At 35.1% G+C, this 22,250-nt stretch overlaps 1 protein-coding gene across 1 annotated transcript in view; it reads right to left on the reverse strand.

The window, feature by feature from the left end:
* The window catches only part of LOC129000743 (serine/threonine-protein kinase MARK2-like), a 148,536-nt gene extending 130,407 nt beyond the window's left edge, over positions 1–18,129 (reverse strand). Inside the window, exon 1 of the mRNA XM_054427723.1 lies at positions 17,992–18,129. The gene's annotated coding sequence lies outside the window, so the exon portion shown is untranslated. The remainder of the gene's footprint in view (positions 1–17,991) is intronic.
* Between the last annotated feature and the right edge of the window lie 4,121 nt (positions 18,130–22,250).

A 22,250-nucleotide genomic window follows, 5' to 3' on the forward strand; every position in this document is an offset into this window, starting at 1 on the left:
CTATCTCGTTTCGTTATGCGTTAGTGTGTATTTTGTACTAAAAACATCCACAGCTCCTTAACGGTTTGAGCTACAGCGTTGGGATTCTGCAAAAATGTCCAATCTTATTACAGTAGTTAGCACCGTTGTGCAAAATGAGCATAAAACTCTTAAACCTTCAAAAATGGCAGCTGTTTGAAATAGTCAAATTCCAAGTTTCACGAAACCCCGCGACTACCAATCAGTTGCAAAATACACAAAATATAGAAGAAAAAAAAAACAATATCTTATTATGTTTAAAGTTGACAAAGAATAGCTGACAAATTATTTTCCACCTTTACCTACAGTTTTCTCCATAGTTTTGATATTGTTTAAATGGAAATGACAATTTTTTCAGACTCTCAACGATGTAGCTTAAACCGTTAAGTGGTTATGCATGTTCTTGTAAAACACACATACAGACAGATGCAAAACGGAACAAGATAAGATATAATGTAAGATATATAGACAATTTTTTACTCAAGGAATCACTACACATTGCTATTAAACAACTAGTCAAGTTATTGTTTCAGTTTCTGACACAGTATCGGCAAGCACTATCAAAGGCTTTTGTCCACCCCGGCCATTGTTCACATCTCCAATATGTGACCGTCAAACTGTGATTATAAACATATATTAGCTTAGCACCTATAAAGTTAAGCATCCCATTAAACTTACTTAAAAGATGTTTGAAATGTCGGATTCATTAGAGCCCATTACAAGTAATATAAACCAATTAAATGTTACGTCACATTATATGTCCATCATCAATCAACATAAGGAAATCAAATTAGACACACGTTTAAAAAGAGGGCAATAAATTAATTATTCTGTAATGCCTCTTCCCAGTCCTTTTCACTTTGGTTTTTCTGGTACTTTTCACTTTATCGAGTAATGGGCAGCAAGCCACTAAGTTGAAGCAATCCCAGTGTAGACTGAGGGTCGCGACCTTGACTTGCACTTCCGCCGTCATCTCTCACCTGAGCTGCTGCGGGTCAAAGGTCAAGGTGATAACACTGCGGAAGTGATAAGGTTCACAGGTAGTCCGGTCTACCCCGGTGTATTTCCGTCGGAATAGACGGATAGAGAGTAGGTCTACTGTCTCTAATCTATGCTATAACCAGTGTTGCTGCTATCTTTTCGCAAGTTGATTTCGGCGAATTTTCCAAAAAGGGAATACGCTTACTGTAGGACTCATGGTAGGACCTGGGACCGATTTACTTTGTCGTTTTGATATCCCCAGAGTAGTAAAAGTGCATACACGCTCGTCGAGTTATTCGAAAATTGAAAACCGCCTTTTATAGAATGTATGTTTTAGTACATGGGTACAGTAATTAGCTCTAGATGAAACGTTAGAATATTGCCTCGAACTTCAAATGAATAAATCAGCTAACCTATTTATACGAACCAAGCTAAAGTGAGTTAGCTTCAGACCAAACTCATAAATCTTTCATAATACCCACTCTTTTCTTGATAAGTTTTTTAAATATTTCAACCCATATAACCAGTTATGACAAGTGTATTCAACCGGAACCGCGTTGTGGCGCCAAACCCAATAACTGCCATGATCACGCAGGACGCAGCCGTGGGGTTGATCAATATACCGGCGCCTGCAGCTGGCGGTAGACAATAAGCTGTCAGTTCTGTACTGCGGGCAGCGGCGCGGCGCGGCGACTGAAGGCGCAATGTAACCATCGATAAAGATAAAACCATTCACTATTCACAGAATACGAAAACACGAATAATGGATGATAATCATCCTAATATTATAAATATGAGCGTTTTTTTGTTTGATTTACACATAAAAAATAATTGAACATTTTAATACTTTACAACATAATAAAACGTGTACTTCCACTTTTCAAATTCAAAATTAGGCCTACTCCGACGTACAGCATTTCAACAACATTCTGCAAAACATTACGATAAATTCTCCATTCATATTTGCAAATGTAATCCAACAATCTGGTTTAGCCCTGACAGTGTTCTGCCAATAGCATGCAGCTTATTTGCATGTCACGGTATTGTCCTATCATGTCGAGGGCTGTATTCTATCGACAAGTCTTTGGTCGCACCTACCGTCTACTGATACCAACAAAGGAAGGACATAACCTTCCAATGAATACAAATTGGCTGATAGACCATGTGGGTCTTTGTTTCAACAAGCCCTATTGTATAAATTTAGAGCCCTACTGGTACAATGTACCTTGAAATTATGCGGGTTACTATTAATTACCTGTATGTTAGCATTCTTATACAGTAGTTGTAAACATTTATGAATTGACCACCATCAACATAGTTGAATCTTTTATAAATTATGTAGTGTTACGTTTAAAGTTATAATGGTGTCTAGTTATTTCGTTTACTGGTACAATGTACCTTGAAATTATGCGGGTTACTATTAATTACCTGTATGTTAGCATTCTTATACAGTAGTTGTAAACATTTATGAATTGACCACCATCAACATAGTTGAATCTTTTATAAATTATGTAGTGTTACGTTTAAAGTTAAAATGGTGTCTAGTTATTTCGTTTTTAATAGTCGCAAAGCCTAATCATAAATCTTGATCAAACATGGAATCCAAAATATAATGCATGACAAAAATTGTAAAACTTTGAGAAAAGTTTTTATTTAAAAAATAAGGTAAAATATAATAATGCTAGTCGAGGTGCACCTGTTTTGCCCAATTTTACAAATTTGTATGAATACTATCGCGCACCAACTATATCCAAAATGGGTATTGATTGTGTGTGCCTACTATTATATTGTTTTACTTCATTTTCCTAACGTAAACAAACGAGTAACGTAAACGTCTCTTATTTCTGAAAGACAATGAAGTCGAAAATAGTAAGGTTACCTGAACCCTCGTTATAAAATGGTTGCAGAGGTGCATGCGTGAGTCATAAGGAGATAATAATAGAGGGTGTGACGGAATGTTGGGTCTAGGTATGCGACCTTGGATTCAGCGTGTCCCAGGATGTTCCGGTGTTTGGTCTATGGTTTGTCTCTTTTAAAATCTTTAACCAACATTTTCTCGCTAAATTACCTAAACTAGGGGAATAAGGGATAAGTAAAAGGGTAAAAGCGTAAAAATTGCCATAGATTAGAATAGAAGCAGAAACCTTCATATTTAAGACGAACGCTATTTTCCCTACGCTAAGGTTTGAATTGAATTTCGGCATTTAAAGTGGAAAAAAAAGAACTGCTAAACATAGATTCGTATACAGTATCATAGATAAGAGAAACATTTAACCGAAAAGTCTAATTGCAGAAAAACATCACTTCTTTATTGATATTTTTTAAACTGTGTAGTTAGCGCTCTGCGTAGTTAAACGTTTAAAATAAAGGTACAGTAACAGTAGAACCTCGATAACAAGTCTTCTCGTGGGGTAACACTTGTTAGCAATGTTGACTTCATATCGAGGTTTGCAATGACATCAATGGTATTTTTCATTTAACCTAATTTTAATATCGAGGAGCAATTGTTTACAAGGGTCTTCTTGTAGAGGTTTCACTGTTAATCACAGAAATTGTTCGTATTGGTTGAATGCCTTGTATAATATTAGTATGCTCTCTCAGGTGAGATATTTGCTCATTTGGAAGGGTTGAGATGGGACAAATCTGTGCAAATATGATGAGATGTTTGAAGATCGTGGACGGGCTAATTGAGAGTATTGAGACTGATCTTGATGAAGAACCGAGTAATTAATCCAGCAGAGCCTGAGGCAAGGCAAACACCCTTGCCAACTTGGTGATCCACACTTTCAACTATCAAGTAGAAACGTGAACGTTTAACTGTTGTAAAATAATGTAATTACAACTGGCGCAATTCTAAAATTTCTATCAATAAACTTACTCTAAAACTAAAACTTAGTTTTTGTTGACTGTGTGTCAATTTAGTTGGTGCAATAATTAATTGTTGGGCATTAAAACTTCTAAAATCGATAAATTTTATTTTGATATATTTTGATCAAATTTGACATGTTTATTTATTTATTTTTTATAGACTACCAACGTTGAAAAACCTTTGATACTTCTCTATAGCTGCAGCTAACCTAGGTACTCGTTAATTCTAATGTTTACGGAATAAATGTGACATATTAAAGGAAATGTTTAAGTTAAAATCCAATCAGACAAGTCTATATATACAGGCTAGGATCGATTTGAACTTTGGTCTAGCTGTGAAACTTCCCCGAAAAATATCAGTTTTTCGATAAGCCCTCCTAAGGGCAGGAACATCAATTAAAAGACTGAATTTAATTACATTTAAAACATTGAATATGCTGTTAGATTTATTTTTGATCCAGTTTGTTTGTTTACTTTTCCTTGAGTTAACCTTCTGATTTTAGGTACCATAGATTCCTAAATTGAATCAAGGTTCGAGTATTTTTCCTTGTGACTTGGACATTGATAAAACTGATTTACACCAGAAAAGTGCTTAATCATCCAGTAATTTGCATTAGACGAGGCAGGGAAGATTTACTTAATCTTCTGTGCGTTCTCTCCCCGTGGCTACTAGTAGGTTCGGGCAGAACAACTAATATCCCTTAAACACATTTTGAGGTTAGCGAGCCGAAACATTTACTACATGATTTTTCTGTTCCTCTTGAATTCGCCCGAAAAAGATGATTTTGCGGACGATTCAAATAACTAAAAACTGCTAGTTTTTCCTGACAGTACGATGAAAATGATTTTTCGCTTGTCAACAGGTTTACTGCAATGAGGGTATAGTTAAACTAAAATTGCAACGCCACTGTTTTTCAAACTTGTTTTCTAACACATTACAAGTACCAACGACCCGATCACGCACACACTGATACTGATGTCACATTCAAGGAATGTAGTTGATGGAGCCAGGGACATACAACCCACGACAGTTTGTTCATTACACCAATGTCGCCTGTTCTTTTACATTGGTTAAACGAAGCCCCGTGGAAAGGTCATGGTACACTTCGTGTTAACCATACGAGATATAAGTAGTGTAGAAACGCTCAAAGGTAGAACAGGGGGTGTATTAAATGGTATTGGAAGAAGCGAATTCAGTAGGATTTATAAAGACCAACTGTGACTACTTAATCAGCATCAAATAAGAATCGGAGTTGGAAGAAAAAGCATAAGAATCATCTAATGTAAGATACTTTATGACTTTATGCTATATACTTGATTTTATTTTGAATTGGATCAAAAGTGATATAATTTCCAAACAAGCCATGCTCATCTACTAATCTACTGTGTGATAGTTTAGCCTTATAAATTAAACACAGTTGATCACATCCCACAATAGGATTTGTTTACAAAACGATGCCAAAGTTCCAAGGCCAAACCGGTTTTGTCGCCATCAGTTTTCCCTTTTCCAAGATATATGTAGACTGCTGATAGAATTGCAATTTTTTTAAGAGTGTAGTTCAAAATTAGCAATGCCAATTACATGTTATTAAGACGCAATAATTCGTAGAATCAACGATCGAAAATTTTAATAGCGTTTTAAACTTCGCAACATCGAAAGGTTTAAACGAGATAACAGGCAGTTTATTGGTCGTGAGTTCACGCACAAAATGTCGTGCTAATAAGTTATTCGAGTGTATTTCCTCACTTCAAGCTGGTCGATAGAATAGACACCAACATCCAACATCGAGGACACGCAAGAGTCCCAACAGGAAGGGCGGGTCTATTGCTCATTCCGCTCACATCGAGTAAGCGTCACCTCTCGCGTCGTCTGCATACATTACACAGAGTATACAAGGAAAGTACCATCTACATAGAGTAAGCGTCACCCCTCGCGTCGTCTGCCTACATTACACAGAGTATACGAGGAAAGTACCATCTACATAGAGTAAGCGTCACCTCTAGCGTCGTCTGCCTACATTACACAGAGTATACAAGGAAAGTACCATCTACATAGAGTAAGCGTCACCCCTCGTGTCGTCCGCCTTACATTACTCAGAGTATACAAGGAAAGTACCATCTACATAGAGTAAGCGTCACCTCTCGCGTCGTCTGCCTACATTACACAGAGTATACGAGGAAAGTACCATCTACATAGAGTAAGCGTCACCTCTCGCGTCGTCTGCATACATTACACAGAGTATACAAGGAAAGTACCATCTACATAGAGTAAGCGTCACCTCTCGCGTCGTCTGCCTACATTACACAGAGTATACAAGGAAAGTACCATCTACATAGAGTAAGCGTCACCCCTCGTGTCGTCCGCCTTACATTACTCAGAGTATACAAGGAAAGTACCATCTACATAGAGTAAGCGTCACCCCTCGCGTCGTCTGCCTACATTACACAGAGTATACGAGGAAAGTACCATCTACATAGAGTAAGCGTCACCTCTCGCGTCGTCTGCATACATTACACAGAGTATACAAGGAAAGTACCATCTACATAGAGTAAGCGTCACCCCTCGCGTCGTCTGCCTACATTACACAGAGTATACGAGGAAAGTACCATCTACATAGAGTAAGCGTCACCTCTCGCGTCGTCTGCATACATTACACAGAGTATACAAGGAAAGTACCATCTACATAGAGTAAGCGTCACCCCTCGCGTCGTCCGCCTTACATTACGCAGAGTATACAAGGAAAGTATCATCTACATAGAGTAAGCGTCACCCCTCGCGTCATCCGCCTTACATTACGCAGAGTATACAAGGAAAGTATCATCTACATTGAGTAAGCGTCACCCCTCGCGCCGTCTGCCTACATTAGGCCTACAAAAGTATACAAGAAGGACATTATCTATATCTTCTATATAAGTATTTACTCTGTAACATCCCTTTTCACCCGTTCTACTTGACCAATTTTTACGATTGAGGTGTCATTATAAACTTATGATCTAGCGGAGGGACGAATGATAAAAAGGCCATTTCTTTTTAGGTCGTCGACCCCTAGCGTTTGATTAATTTCTATAAGATACATTGAGGCTTACCAAATTTCTTTGTAACGGTTCAAATGTGAATTGTAATTTTGATCAATTGATTTTAACTTTTAACCAATCAGATTGTAACCTAAATTGTAGGTCTATAAATAACTTTATGGTGTGAACAATCAATAAATTTAATTCATTGTAAATTATTAGTTTTATTCACCTAATAACGAACTGTCTGAACAAGGCCCCACTAGAAAAAACAGGCCATGCTGCAGCGCGGGTAGCGCAACACTACGTCACAGTGGTGGATAGTTGTACTAAAACTCTTACCATTAAAATCTTAATAACAGCCAGCTTGTTTATTTACCTAAAACATATGGGAATGGTGATGGCAATGAATTTATCAATGAAATCAATCCACTAGTGTGACGTCATGGATCCTGCAGCATGGCCTGTTTTTTCTAGTGGGGCCTTGGTCTGAAACGAACATAATCTCTGGCAGGTAAAACGGTATTGTATTTCTCATCACAAGTTATGAATCCTATTCAAAACACGAAATTGGCACACACGTCCCCTTGTACAGTTTTATTTGACAATTTATTTAGTCTTGACTAGGATATTAGATAACTACCAACTTTTCATCTCTTAAAATAAGACTTAGCATACATTCAAACTACAAGTTTGGTTATACACTCACACATGGTTGATGGTTGGTAACATGTGATTAAACATTGTATAACTAACCAAACATCTGAATGTTTACTCTGCGTTGTCTTAGTGATAAAAGAACAAAAGTGATGCAAGGACGGAAGTCAAGATACTTTGTTACTTAAACAGCTGATTGCAGTCCGCAATGCAGCTTAGACTATTTAACCCCAAACAGCTGTTAATTTATCCCAACATGTAAATAGTTGACAGATAAATATTGAAAGTTTACTTCTCGTCCTATTGTTGAATCTAAAGAAAGCGCGTTTTATATTCGTTTCGTGGGTTATGTTGATATACTTGATTAAGTCAAAAGAAGTTTGTGAAATAACGACACATACACCAAAACTCTTTCTTCATATTATACAATGCAGAACCATACCTTATACCTTCAGCTCATCCGTGAGAATTTAAATCGATAAGTTCTAAAGAACTGTGTATGTCTACAAGTTTTAGTAGATCAAGCATTCTGTCCTCCACAGTTTTAATGAAAGATTTCACGATAGTCACCACTACTCTAGCATTATCCACGTAACCGTTATTTTGTAACAGGCAATGAGATGCAGATCTGCGTAATTGAATTACAAACCGTTCCAGGTCCAACCACAGGCGGAAGAGACCGAATTCGTGTTAATGTTACTTAACCACAAGGTCCTCCGAACTCTCCAATTAAAGTATACTCTGTAACTAGTGATGTGGGCCGGGTAAATACCCAGTGGGTAGGTAAATGTAAATTGGGTATTTACCTGGGTATTTACCCCAGGCCCGGGTAAATACCCAAAAACTGGGCATTTATAATTTGTATTAAAGTTAGAGAAGATTGAGATGTTTTTTTGCAATTATTACCCTGTAAGGATATTAAAATGATAATAAAATGTGTTAAACAAAATTTCATATGGACACTACTAGCATTTTACTTCTCGGTATAATCACCATAAATACCCAGGTCTGAGCATAAAGCATAAATACCCTGGTCTCATGGTTGCACTGGTCCTGACTACTTATAATTTTTTTTTTTTTATTTCAATGATAGATAGATGAATTTATTTTATTGAAAGTGAAGAAAAATAATTTGTAAAGTAATCGTTATTATTTAGAAAAATAGGAAAATTTAACATAGTAGTGGCCTATGTGTAAACAACTTAAGAAAATAATTAAAATTCAATCTGTAGGATGGCAGGATTTAATAATATTTTCGTTCTAGATCTTTTGTTGGTATCAATGGTAGGCTATAAAAAAAAACTAATTTCATAAACTTGTGATACAAATTTTTGGGGACATCAGTTTAACCGGAAAACCCGTTATCCGGACTAGCCTCGGTCCCGAGGAGTCCAGATGAGAGGGAGTCTATTGTACTTTCAGTATTCTGCCATCCTGCCTATGTCAATCAGACTCTGGGTTTGTCTAGCCTTCCAAGCCATTTACACAATACAAATTTTAACTATCATAATTTAATAGCAGTAGAAGTAGGTTTAGGTTCACTATTTCTCTGATAGGTGTTGTCTTGATTTCAAAACAAAAAAGTGCTAAATCATTCAATAAAAGGTACTAGCAAAGCTTCAAGTTACTGTAAAAGGTGTTATAGACTATCCTAATTTATCATGTAATGATAACAATAACATATTTAGGGGTAATATGAATTAATTTCAATCGATTTCATAAATACCCAAAATACCCGGGTATTTCTGGATTATGGGTATTTACCCGGGTAAATACCCAGGGTATTTACCCCGAGTTTTAAATACCCAGGTATTTTACATCACTATCTGTAACAGAACTTTAAAGGTTTTCGCATATGTTGAGTGATTATAGTGGGAACAATTATAGTTAGCTATATGGGTTTTGTGAATACGACTATGGTGAAACTAATACGGATGACTATACTAGCGAAATAAATCTTTTGACTATTATTGATAGCACACATTTGATCCCTGTGTTAAAGTTGGCCCAAGAATTTAAATCAAAATGACGTAGTTGATGTGAGCCACCGACAGATTGTGCTGATGTAAATTACTGGTTTCTGTCAAATACACGACGTCTTTTACCAAGTCAAACTGATGGAATTGTAAGCTAAGCAACCATTATGACTAAGCATCCAGAATTTTATAGAATTGTAAATAGAGTGAAAAGATATATAGATATTCTGTAGAATTGTAGCAACAAGCGCATTCAGTGACAGGCTCCCAAAAATGTTTTCTTTTTTAATAAAACAAATACGACAGCTGGTCCTTATGTTATGTCTACTTCAGTATCCAAAACTCAATTTTAAAACGTAGGCATTCAATAGTTCGATTGGAAATTTAATTCCCCGATGAAACTTCCGATAGCAAACTTTTAACGACAATAAGAAGAAAATTAAACACGAATAATAATCAGTTTCGAAGGGAGAAGAAAGTTTAATTACTTTCAAAAATAAACTTTTGTCAGAACACGCTCTGGGAGGCGAGGCGGCTATTGTTGTTGTTGGGTCTTAGCCAGGTTCTTTAATTGCACCACCTTTACCTGTTACTTTCAATAGAGATGTTGTATGTATGACATGCAATTACTGTATATTGTGTAAGGAAAACAATGGAAAAGAGTAAAATTGTATTCTTTTCTTTTTTCAAGACAGCTCGGTTTTGCAGCCACTACGGATTTATTTTTGAAGTACTATGTAAGAGAATTGCTTAAAATATGGTTAATCAAAATGTTGATTTATGTAAACAAATAATGGTTTCTAAAATTTAATTGGAATTCATTTTTTAAGACAATTAACGCGCACACATTTCTACATGACTAGTATCTTAATTTTGATTGAAGAAATTAATGATTTAACTTCCCTACCACAATAATACAGTAAATCTCAATCCTGCATTGGGAAGAAATAATTTTAATGGCCAATCTATCGCAGTATAGCCTTGATACTGCTTTTGACAAGGTTTACAATGATTAATTGACAGACAAAATATGTATTTCCTCGTGTTATCAATCAATCAAACACAACTTGTCAAGTACGTTTAAATAACGACAATAACGTCCACAATTCTCAATTCTTGCCGACAGATTCGTATAATTTCTAAGCAAAACGCGAGTTCTGGCCCCACTGACGATGCTAACTTGATCTGTGTGTTTTAATGTGTAGTGTGCAGAAGGCAGTGGAGGCAAGGACACGGCGAGGTTACGGAAATGTCACCAGGGGTGGAACTATCACTGTCGGAAACGAAGGGCAACTCACACACGTACAGTATGACGAGGTACATTATAACATTAACACACAACACTGTGGTAACTAATTAACATAACTAAAACGATCCATTGAATCACCATAACATTTTTAGCAATGGTTTGATATGACACAATATGTTTCCTAACGTTAAATCTGTTGCGGTATTGCCTCTGGATTTTCAAAGTTATTCCAATGTTTGATGGAAACGGTAAGAAAATTAAAATTCATACATTCCAAGGGGTGCAAAAGTACGTAAACCATTTATTACATAAGTAAAAGAAATATGTACATATCTTTTGAAATAGAACTTTATAAGAATGTTGATTTACAATATTACAAAAAAATATTTACATTTAATTTTTTTACTAAAATATGTCACATCATTAACCATTGATTTTACATCTTTTGTTATAAAAAATAATAATGGGCGCAATGATTTTCAGCATACATCTTAAAGGATTGTTGGTCAAATTTGGCCTCAGACTTCTTTCCGAACAAACCACGGATCTTTAAGACTAATGAGTTTAATATGATTTCTTGCAAGTTTGCCATTACTAAATACTAGGTATTCCACGCTAATCCACAACCAATGTGGCGCAAATCATCCTCACCTTACAACACGAAACTGATAAACAATATTTACATCTGCAAATGGCAAATACATTCTAATCCCATGTATTAGCACGGTAGACGGTTGCGGTTAGTAAGTTTCAAGTTCAGCGCATGGAAATGCAGCACGGGCAAGAACTTTTAGCTTGTCGACCTTCACTAATTGAAACCAGGTGTTATATACATACATACCCCAGCCGCAACAAACCTGCAGACTAAGCTAATTTCCATTTACCTTAAAAGATTTTCACTTATAAATTTCCTTATGTCAAATGCATTTCCTATTTAAATAGCATTAAGTCAGATGCCTAGCTTTGCTGCTATGAAGAATATTATAAGAGTGTAGTTCTGTAGTGAAATTCTGGGAATTTCTCCACAACCATTAGCCTGTAAAAACGCTTCAATATACTTTTTTCCAGATTAACGAACTTTTAAAATAACAGTTTTTACGTTTGTACCAAATTTTATGAAGATCGGTTGACTTTTACTCGAGTTAATGTACTAAATGATTATGAATTTGAGAGTATTTTTACCCTCTGGGACATCCAAACGTAAATATGGGTAGGTTCAAATCTTACCATGATACCATAGATAAAAGGAGTATACTCCTTTTATCTATGATGATACCTACGGTAATAGTTTATTCCCAATGTGAAATTCGCTAAAGATATTCATGAACTTTTGAGAAAACTGCAAGTCACACCCCCATAAACCACATACTTAAAATGTTCGTCATAACGAGAAACCTTGTGCAAAACTATCCATTATTTCATAAATTGTAATTGCTTTCCAAAGGGAACTTTCCATATGTTAAAGTAAAGTTCCTAAAAATACTTCAGCTGTTCATAATAATTGTATGTTATTCTTTCAATTTGATACCTTATTAAAATCAGGTGTGATTATTTGTTTGTATAACTGTATTCTGATTGTTTTTTTTTTTCAGCTTAACTTAACCTATCAATAGTTCTATTAATAATTATGAAGTCAAACAGGGTGAAGCCCGTGGGTAACAACTAGTATAATCACTAATCACCACACATTTCTCGGTTTTACGAATCACCGCCAGTACAGTGATGCGTGATCCATTGACTAAGGAAATAAAAGTACTTTTATTCCAATTGTCTGTGGTTCATCGAAGCATCACTGTGAGTCACCACCAACCACCAGGGTAGCGAAGCGCTTCGCCCTTGACCCGGTAATATAGCATTACTAGTACTGTACTTATTGCTATACCTTGTGTTTACAATAGCTGGTAGTTTTCTAAGCGTTTCTTTCCCTTTGTCGAAACCCTTGTTGCTCAATTCGTACATAAACCTATATTTTTTGCCGTAGGACTTTTGCGTGATTTCGTATTGACAAATGTACTTTGACGGGGTCTTTAAACAGAAAAAGATTAAATATAATTATAAAGACAAATATTTAATGACAATCAGTTGGGTACCGAAATACGAAGCCGATAACATGCAGGCTTGGTTTGTTTTCGTGTTATGTTTGTTTTTCCGATATAGTCAAGTCGGATATTCGTAGAGACAATGTTGATTCCATTAAAAACGTGTTTGATTGAATTAGATAGAACAACGACGACTCATTCCAGTCTTAACAGTACATGGCCTACAATGTTGATAGCAAGCGACCAATTTCTATACATTTAAGCGAAACTACTTCACAATCTTAACATTTTTGGATTGGAAAAGGGTTAGGAATGATCTAGTCAAACCCCGTTGGAGATAAAAAGATATGGAGAGATAAGAGTGATATTTTTACTATACCGGCAGATCAGTGTGTGCAAACCTGAAGTAATCAGGAAACTATGAAAGTTCAAAGGATAAATGACAGCTTTATTACTTTAAGATGAACTGCAGTCAGGATCATAATAATGCCAGGAAAGTATAATAATAAATGAAAAACGGGGTCCAATTTCGAACCAACTTTATTGGGCATTTAGATTAATATTGATTCAAATCAATTACTTGGACCTTATTAATTGTAGGCTATATTTGCCAAGGTGAAAATTACAAAATCAATCAAATACGATCCCGGTTGATTTTAGGCTGCAAAATCAATCGTCCTCGGAATACCAACAGTAAACTAGACGTCATTTACATTTGAACTTAATCCAATAACTTTTATTTATCCCTACATTTTACCACCCTAGTTAACCCAGTTACAAAACATGATCGCGTATCACCTCATCTTTATCGATCGCCGACCTACAGTCGATAGTCCAGATTTCCTTCGCAACTGACCTTGTCATCCCACTAATAGGCTATTTTTCAAGTCGTGAGTAAAATTATTCATCAAGGACGATCCTGCTCGTTTAAGCTGATTTGAGGTTCCAAATCGAATTAAATGCAGCAACCGAATATCTAGACGATCTTGACTTCATTGCATTTCAACGTTTACGCCTGCAATTCGAGATCCTAATTACAGATCATTTGGAAGTTGCAACTCTTCAATTTTTTATCGTGGCTCCAATAAAATTTGAATCTTTTTAGCGTGTCAGATTGCGTGTAAATACATAAAGATACATTAGTTGCTTACTGTCTTCGCAATCCAGATACGTTATTGCTCTACGGGCGTTTCAAGACCACACCATCGTATGGGGCATAGTGGTACACTAAACTAAATATTTACATTTTACACGACGATTGTCCATTTTCATTCCGTAACGGTTAGAAAAATCACGAAAACTAATAGATTGCGAGGTTAGTTAGTACTAATGAAATATCAATGCAATTTTATTGTTCTTGTAAACACAAGAACTATAGGGCATAAACATAACATGCCCTATAGTTAAATAATGTATGATTAAGCAGAAACCTGCCCTAATAAATACAGTTTAATAGTGAGTTGAAAACTGAAAATGCACATATAACAAACAAAAAGGTTACTTAGTTTTTCAAATCCTACAGTATTTCAGACGAAGTTTCACGTATGTCCAATAATAATATTCTTTTCTATGGCAAATTACTTTTTAAAAGGTAATTCTTGGTCGTTCGATAAGGGCCGCTGCTTAGTTAGTGCTGTACATGAAAATGACGAAGATGTATAGTCTGTATGATGGGACCTGTCTCATGACCTTCCATCTACATTTTGTGTATTGGCCAATGGTTTTAGGCTCCCCGGCCAATGGGTAGGCCTAAGTTCCAGGGTCGGTTGTCTGTGGTTCCAGGTACACCCGGGCAGGATACAGGTTCCATCAAACAGACTTAAGTGTCCGACGTTTCGAACGCATTGCAGTCAGTCCATGAAAATACTTCTCGAAACGTCGGTTACTACATCTTCGACGTATTCATCTACGTCACCCGACACCAAGAATTACTACCTTTAGGAATCTACCTTGAAAGCCTATCACAAAAAGGTAAATAATTTTGCCTGGAGAACTGAAATCGTTAACGAAAACTGAATAAAAACATATAGCAATTTTAGAATAAAAACTTTAATAGCGCTAACCTTCGCGAGGGCTTTAAATACGACCCACTGACATGATTGACAAGATTTGGCGTTAAGGGACTACTTGGAGCCAACGTTGCAGAAGTTTGCCTCGATTAGTGTGCTAAGGTGATTGACAGACAGGTCTACAAATCTCTCACATCCACTTCCCACTATCAACAACCAAGTACACGGTCAATGCCGTCATTTGGATCAAGTACTAAAAAATTCTAAATTGAGTAAAATATAAGTCCTGGGATACAGCGTTGTAATGAAAACCCCACAATGGAAAAGAAACGTACATTATGATTCTTGGGACATCTTAGGACACATGAAACTTAAACCAGCAGGAAATTAACAGATTAGTTGTAATTGTAAAATCAAATGGATAACTGAACTCAAAAAAGATAAGAAAGAGCTACACGACACATTGGAATATTTTTGAAAAAAAGTGCATTTAAAGGCAACCTCGTAACATTTCAGACAAGAATAAACAGAGAGCTGTATAGTGATCACCTGATGACGTATGAAGAGAAAAATTATGTTTGAAGAAAAGAATTACCATAAAATTAACTGCAAAAAATTATCCATTGCAGGATGTCAATGTAAATATTCAATTTAGGAAGATTAATTAGCAGAATCAAATAAAACTTAAACATACTTCAAATAGGTAGAAGAAGGCATTGAACATTGTACTTGTTACATAAACTCAAAGAGGAGTGCGTCGAAATAGCATAGCTAAATACAGGGTGTTTTTTTAAAAACTTGCATCTTTATTTATGTAAAAACCGCAATAGATAGAAATATGCAGTTTGCGGGAATCATCTATTGACGTAGGGGGACCAATTGTTTTGAATTCAACGTTACATTCACATCCCCCCCCTTTCCCCCCTGCCCCAACTTAATTTTTTTAAATAGCAAGGTACCCCTTGTGACATATCAAATAAAAGAGCATAAAAAAAGAAAATTTTTGATGAAAAAAAATTGAAAATCGGTTCATAAATTTGTGAGATATTTCCCCCCTCACCCCCCCGGAACTTAATTTTTTTTAAATAGCAAAGTACCCCTTGTGACATATCAAATAAAAGAGCATGAAAAAAGAAAAATTTTGGCAAAATTTATTTTTCATTTGATATGTCACAAGGGCGGGTACCTTGCTATTAAAAAAAAAGTTATGGGTAGGGGAAAAGGGGGGTGATTATCTCACAAATTCATTAGCCGATTTTAAATTTTTTTTCACCAAAAATTTTCTTTTTTCATGCTCTTTCATTTGATATGTCACAAGGGGTACTTTGCTATTAAAAAAAAATTCAGTTCCGGGGGGGGTGAGGGGGGGAATATCTCACAAATTTATGAACCGATTTTCAATTTTTTTTCATCAAACATTTTCTTTTTTTATCCTCTTTTATTTGATATGTCACAAGGGGTACCTTGCTATTTAAAAAAAATAAGTTGGTGGCAGGGGGGGAAAAGGGGGGGAATGTGAATGTAACGTTGAATTCAAAACAATTGGTCCCCCTACGTCAATAGATGATTCCCGCAAACTGCATATTTCTATCTATTGCGGTTTTTACATAAATAAAGATGCAAGTTTTTAAAAAAACACCCTGTATATACTTTTAGGGTGTTTTGGGGTGAACAGAAAAAAGTTCAAATAAAACTGGATTACGTTAAATAAAATAAACAACAAGCCAACTAATATTTTAGCAAACAGTCTTAATACAAGATAACAATTTATAGCGGTTAGGTGTAACATAACAAAGTTTTTAGACTGGCAATACGGTGGTATATAAAATACGAACAATTTTATGTTTCGACAAAGAATTTATAAAAATAATCACGGCAACAATTTCTTAAATCTTTGATTTATCCTTTAAAGAAAATAATCATCAATTTTCCCTATAAATATTAACAATAGACGAAGCCTATTAAAAATACACGAAGTAGACTAATAAAAAAAAGTAATTTTACTGAAACGTGAAAAAGCCAATGAAAAGATGATTTAGTGAACAATTAATGTATACCCAAAGGGGGAAGTGTCAGAAGTTTAACTTAACTTGGCGTCAAGTACTCAAGAAGTTGTATAATTAGTTTATAATCCAACTTTTCTTTCACAATATTAAGATTGCAAAGTGATAAATAGACATATTTTAAATTTAACTAAAATGTTTGTTTGCATGCTTTAAAATATGATGCGCAAGAGCCCAAGGTTTCTCTAAACTTACTAACACATTTAATAAGTATAAATATGTTTTCAAAAGTATCATGCCTTAAAGCAAACCTAACTACATTTACAACTATTATAAACGTCCAGGACAAAATTCTATCATTGTCGTTATAATAAATATTTTCGTAAATTATTAATAATTTTATTCTCTTTACTAAACGCCCCTATTTAACTAAAAGAATATCATTCCATCATAATGAACTGATACTCAAAACTACAATACGCTGTCCTATTTTTCGAATGACGTGCAAATTAAAACGTCGACGCTACATAAGTTTTGATTGTCTAGCGCACTCTTGGGAAATGAAAATATTAAACAAATAGAGGAATATACTACTGTATTATATGTATTTGAAATTCCGTACTTTCCTAGTTTGAACGTGATTGCAAACTTAATCTTAGTTGAGGAATATTAGGTATTTTAATGGACTATATTATAACACGCTTATAGTATAAAAATTGCCAAAGGAGTGACATAAAGAAGCGTATATGTAGTATCATACCTACATTATTTTGTACTAATTTTGCACTTTGGACACTTTTTGGGTGATTTGTAAAAATTACGTTTTTAGCTTAGGAACAAGGCTATCTATTACAAGAAATTATTGAAGGAAACTTAACTCGTTCAAAGTTTGTTATAATTAATTACACATTTTAAAACATTGCACTATGTCTTTACTTAACTGGGTTTATTATACCAGGCCTTAAATTTGCTGTTAGTTTAACTAACCTTACCTACAGAGAAAATGCTCTATATATTATTCACTGAATTTAAAGCGTTGTATTGTTTATACTTTGTTTTACTTTCTATTGAAATCCACTTATGGAACTGTACGATTAACTGACTTAAATTCAAAATAGCCATGTTCACTACATAAACAAATAAACCAAATAACCTTTGTTTAAATCAAAACTACACCTTTGTATAGACCTGGTTTCCAAATACCTAAACACAATGTTCAAACTTAAATAATATGTATATCCAAAACACACACGGTTGTCACACAACACTCGCGTATCGCATATTCATCGCATTATCGTATGGTCGTATATCGTAGACTCGCGAGAGACTGCAGTTTGGCGGGCAACTGTTGCAAGAACGCGCCAAAAATAGCTCCGGAGGAGGGGAGTCTTGGCACCAGCTGGGAAATGACCAATGGTTGACCAACATTGGGCAAATATGTTCATATTTCATTGTAATGTTTGAAAGGTGTGTATTAAACAGCACCTACTGTAGTTTAGCCTAAACTGAGCTTTTCTATGAAAATATTGATGTGAAGAGTACAAAACGTTTTACCAAAATTTAAAACGTAAACTTGAGATCCAAATGCTAGTTTATATAATAACTCCAACGTATTAATTAAACAAGAATAAAAATTAGATGGAACAAACGGTGCCGAGTTGTAAATTATTGCCAATCCATTAATCTCCAATGATAGTTAATTCTGTTTTGTATAGGTTGAAAGAATAATTTCATTACTTTGTTGGTGCGTATCCTACTGTGTATGTCGGTCTTTTTGGGCTGGATTCATATGTTACTAGATTACCACAGAAAAAAGAGGATATTTTCTACTCTCAACTTTGTGATATAATGTAGCCGTGACCTCCACAAATCGCAGCGAGACATAAGTGGCAACGCCGCATTCCCGGCCTACTGTGACACAGCTGTTCATAATGGAGCGTCAATATTTATGTTTACACGTTTGTTACTGTTATTTTATTACCATGGCAATAGGCCGGCCGGTGCGACGTTGCCACACACCAACGCCGCGGCCTTGTATTAGATAAGGCTATTGTATTAGATATTACCATTTTACCATTTTAATATTTTAATTTTATCGGCACCTAATTTGTACACAGTACAGTACTGTAGCTATAGCTTTTATACTTTTCTAATAAAAGTCCTCCTTTGTCAACTATTATTATTTTACACCCATTACTTAAAATATTGTTTTAAAATGTTGCAAGCTACCGTGTGCAAATTTGTATTATTCTAATAAAATAAATACTACGAAATTGTATCCGCTAGTACAAAAACTATCTAATAAAAATAAATAAGCCATAGCAATTGACAGCGTTTATTCATCGAACTTAGTCTAAAATATTGAGTTAAAACAAACCACCCGCAACCATGATAATTTATTAGTAAATTGTCGAGCATTCCACCACAGTCCCCAAAGTAAACGAGCAACTGTTAGCCACAACAAAACATCCACCACAGGCTGTCTATAGTCACTGACCTTCTTTTGAACGTTGATTTTCTCGGCAGTTGGTGTTTGTCGCTAAAAACAAAACAAAGTAGAATTTAATATTTTGTAAAATACAGATGAAATTAGTTGTTTAACGAATATTCTTTCAATATGATAAGTAAAACAAACTAGACTGAACATGCATACGATGGCACAGCGAACGTGAGATTTGAATGCAAATGTGATGATGTTCCCATGATCGTCGAGATGAAGTTATGCATGTCGTCAAAAATGCACAATGCAGGTCAAACATAAGTTTGCAACTATTATTAAATATAAAATGTTTTTAAAACAACCACATAAAATAATTTTATCACCATCGGCCACTGTTAGTGAGATTTGTCATGTGTAAGAAATGTATGTATTTCAGCTTTTAGGTCAATTCAGTCGTATTACAACATAAACTGCATCAACACTCAAAATAACTAAGCTCAATATAATATTATGCGTTAGAAATACGATTACTATTCAGGAAAGGTTCAGTTTTATTATTTAAAACACTTGATACCAGTTACCAACCACATGTAACATAAAATATTAAGTATATATTGTAACCAAAAGCCTGTGTATTATTTATAAAAAAAATAAATCAATTATAGAAACTTCTGTTCTGTTATTCTAAAGCCAAATATATCATGCCACTAATAGAAGTAATCACTAATTTATATGGGTATGAGCTATACCAACTGGCACTTTCGTAGCCTAAAGGGCTTCCATATCGTTAATCTTCTCTTAATAAAATTAGGTGTTAAACGCACATTTTAAATATTACATGGAAATATTGTAGACGCTATAATATACCTTTCAGTTTTCAGCGAATTGCCGAATTTCAGCATTTACACTCAGCAATTGCGTCGCCGTTATCCTCACAATTGCCTGATTTCATTGAGAATAATCACACTAAAAGACCACGCGGATTCAGCAAGAGCTTGATCGTTTTACGGTTCAATTTTTTTTACTTTGAGTCCCTCCAATTAAATTACACTTCAATCCATCACATTTAAAAAGCACATTGGACCAATCAACATTAAACACTTCTTTACCAACCCTTAAAATGAATTTTGTCACTTAATATTTTCAAGCTTAGTTCAAAAAAACCAAAAAAATCATTATAGTATTTCTGTACAATAGGTGTACATCCACCACAGAACAGCAGTATTGTTAATAGCTGTTGTCTGTTGTCTGTTGCCTACCACAGTGTACGTACATTGTCAACATTGCAATCACAATCTGGACGTAGGCAAGATGAGACGTGTAACTCATGCATATTAAACACTATCTGACAGCTCATTCCACACCAGCATGGCCATTACTTCAAGGTAGGGAAAAAATTTATTTAGCAACGTACGCTCAAACAAAAGCACTATTTTTTACACCTTGTTCTCAAGATAAACATCGGTTTACTATATGTCTGTTATCATAGATCACAAATTTTTGCCAGTAACAATTCCTCAATACATTATTGCCTAAAAACGTGTATGTTTAATGTTTGAATCGATATTAGATCACGTGTCTATGATGGTTACTGGTCCATGGTCAATACTGTCTATGGTCTATCGAACCGATACTATGGTTAGTATGGTTACTGCAATGAGTATTGGGCACAAATATTAGAACAGAAGCGGTATGGATCATAATCATAAACAAATTATGCAACTGGGCCAATTCCTATACAGTAGCCTACTAATAACATTAACATGTGGTTTGGACAGTTCCACTCAAGTAATGTTAAATTACGTTAACTTTCGGGCCAGTGACATAATTTGTTTATGTGTATGGTCCATACCGTTTTTGTTCAAATACAGTATTCGTGGTATCGGGATTGAGGAAATTATACGAAACGGGATGAGAACGCAAAGAGTTGCAGTAGTCTTTTGGTACTGTACTACAGTACAGTACTGTAAAAAAACAGTGTGACAACAGTAGACGTAGTCATCTCGGTAATTTCCTATTATACTGATTATACCGACCACACCGATAATAAATCGACTTCCAAATAAGATACAAATCCATAGTTTAAATAACAAAATCTCACCAACCTAACCTAGTCACCCATAGGTTAGGTTAGGTTATTATTATTAGGTGTGGTCGGTATAGTATCGTCATCTCCACCAGAAAAAAAGCAATAACAAAAAAGGCATGCACAAAATTATTGGGATTACTAAGTGATTATAATAAGTTCATATAATTAATCATTATAAGTGATTATTAAGTGATTATATAGCACGCCTCCATGGATGTTTGATCCCGATTACCTTGAAAAAAAAAATTAACGGCGTTAACAAACAACAAGAGCCAATCACTTAGTATTTTAACATTTTCGTAAACGTTGTAACATTTCAATCAATGGACAACACTACTACAGGACACGACACAGCAAGTTGATCACCTTGACGTTAGCACAGCCACGGCGCGGCTCGTGTTACAACAAACACACTTATCTGTCAGGTGCAAATATTTGTATCTCGCGTCCCTCGTCGTCTACCACAGGATTTGGCAAACCTAACAAACTACTACATAATTGTTGATGTCGTTTAGCTATTACGATTCAAATGTTGGATTCATTAGTATGTAAAAACGAGTTTCGAACGGATATAAAATTGCTATGCACGATTGTTGAATTAATTCATTATCATCAGTAAAATAACAATAAGGATCTTTTTAAGAAGGGGTACAACAGTTAAAATTTGTCCTAAGCAAGTTAAGTTATACAAGTTATAGGCCAGGTTATATTCGGTTATGTTAGATTAAGTTAGCTATATAGGTTAGGTTTGAGCTAATAGATTCGGATACGACCAAACTAGATGAGTAAGGTCAGGTTACGTTGGGTTTGCTTTATAGGTTAGGTTATTGAATACAGTATTGGGAAGCTAATAGGTTAGGTTTTGGCCAGTTTAGGTAAGGTAAGGTTAGATCAGGTTTGGTTAGG

Source organism: Macrosteles quadrilineatus, unplaced genomic scaffold (assembly GCF_028750875.1).
Source record: "Macrosteles quadrilineatus isolate MER2022 unplaced genomic scaffold, UCM_ALF_1.0 Scaffold_8__2_contigs__length_117827958, whole genome shotgun sequence".
NCBI lineage: Eukaryota > Metazoa > Arthropoda > Insecta > Hemiptera > Cicadellidae > Macrosteles > Macrosteles quadrilineatus.